The sequence below is a fragment of the Pelobates fuscus genome, chromosome 10, assembly GCF_036172605.1.
Source record: "Pelobates fuscus isolate aPelFus1 chromosome 10, aPelFus1.pri, whole genome shotgun sequence".
In the NCBI taxonomy this organism is placed as follows: domain Eukaryota; kingdom Metazoa; phylum Chordata; class Amphibia; order Anura; family Pelobatidae; genus Pelobates; species Pelobates fuscus.
In genome coordinates, this window is record NC_086326.1 from 104,899,020 (window position 1) to 104,900,955 (window position 1,936).

The following is a 1,936-nucleotide window of genomic DNA, read 5'->3' on the forward strand; positions in this document are numbered from 1 at the left end:
AGTCGATTTCGATACTTTGGTTTTTTTTTGCAGAGTAAAGTGAGAATCACATAAGTATGTGCTGGTGAATGGCAACAGAACTTTGATTTCCCGCTTGGACAATTCTGGGTATTATTTGCATAAATCACCCCAAAAAGCATTAAGAGAAACTTCTTACAATTTTTGGCTTAGTTGACTGTCAGAAGATATTTCGATCAGATTCTCAAAATCAACATCAGAAAAATTGGCTGGCTTGTCTTTTTTTTTTTTTTTTTTTTTTAACACTGAACAGCCACATTTAAAATGGCACTTTATTTAAAAAAAAAAAAATAGACTCCAGATCAGAAGGTTCAGCAATAGAAAAGGCCCATTTCAAGTGAACATCAAGTCTAATACTCTTCACCTTCATCCTCTGCATCAGCACTATATGCACCAACTTCCTCATAATCCTTCTCCAGGACAGCCATGTTTTCACGGACCTCAGAGAACTCTCCCTCCTCCATACCCTCACCAACATACCAGTGCACGAAGGCACGTTTAGCATACATAAGATCGAATTTGTGGTCCAGGCGGGCCCAGGCCTCAGCAATTGCAGTGGTTTTGCTCAGCATACACACAGCACGCTGTACCATGGCCAGGTCACCACCTGCAACCACATTTGGGGGTTGGTAGTTAATGCCAACCTTGAAACCCGTGGGACACCAGTCTACAAACTGGATGCTACGCTTTGTCTTGATGGTGGCAATAGCTGCATTAACATCTTTTGGCACAACATCACCACGATACAACAGGCAGCAAGCCATGTATTTACAGGGACGTGGGTCACATTTTACCATCTGATTAGCTGGCTCAAAGCATGCATTTGTAATATCAGCCACAGTCAGCTGCTCATGGTAAGCTTTCTCTGCAGAAATAACAGGGGCATAAGTGGCCAGAGGGAAATGAATATAGGGAAATGAGGATAGGGCACCAAGGTTGGTTTGGAATTCAGTAAGATCAACATTCAGGGTACCATATAAACTGAGAGAGGCTTAAGAGAGGACACTATCTGACTGATAAGGCAATTGAGATTGGTATATGTGGGACGTTCAATATCTAGGTTTCTGCGGCAAATGTCATAGATAGCCTCATTGTCCACCATGAAGGTGCAATCTGACTGCTCCATGGTGGTATGAGTGGTCAGGATGGAATTGTAGGGTTCAACTACAGCTGTAGAGACTTGAGGTGCTGGATAAATGGCAAAGTTTGGACTTCTTCCCATAATCAACAGAGAGACGTTCCATCAACAGAGATGTGAAACCTTCAACACCTTCTTCAGTGAGACTGGAGCTGGAAAACATGTCCCCAGGGCTGTGTTTGTAGATCTAGAACCAACAGTCATTGATGAGGTATGTACTGGCACATACCATCAGCTTTTCCACCCAGAACAATTAATCACTGGCAAAGAAGATGCAGCCAACAACTATGCTCGTGGGCACTACACAATCGGCAAAGAGATCATCGACTTGGTATTGGATAGGATCCGTAAATTGGCTGACCAGTGCACAGGTCTTCAGGGTTTTCGAGTGTTTCACAGTTTTGGTGGCAGTACAGGTTCTGGTTTCACATCTCTGCTGGCTTGTCTTTTATGAGTGGATTTCGAACCCTGTCATTATGCAAGAATGTAAAATACTTATTAATAGATGTGATTAAATGTAGAAGATGATCTATAATTTCATTGCAAATTTCATCTTCAAGTTCAATTTCTGATTCCTCAAGAAAATCCATAAGCATTGGCAAAGAGTTCAAATTATTTTGCTCAACAAATGTGGTCCCAAACTGCAGCTTACGAGACAGTGAGAATATGTTATCTCTTGCATTAAAAATATTAGTGTTTTTTCCTTGGAGTGATAAACATACACAATTTAATTTTGTGAATATGTCAGCAAGATATGCTGCTTTGGATAATCGATCAGAT

The 1,936-nt window shown here is 41.2% G+C and overlaps 1 pseudogene; it reads right to left on the bottom strand.

Annotated features, from left to right (window-relative positions):
• Positions 1-299: 299 nt before the first annotated feature.
• Positions 300-1,319, bottom strand: LOC134574777 (tubulin alpha chain-like; annotated as a pseudogene).
• Positions 1,320-1,936: the final 617 nt, after the last annotated feature.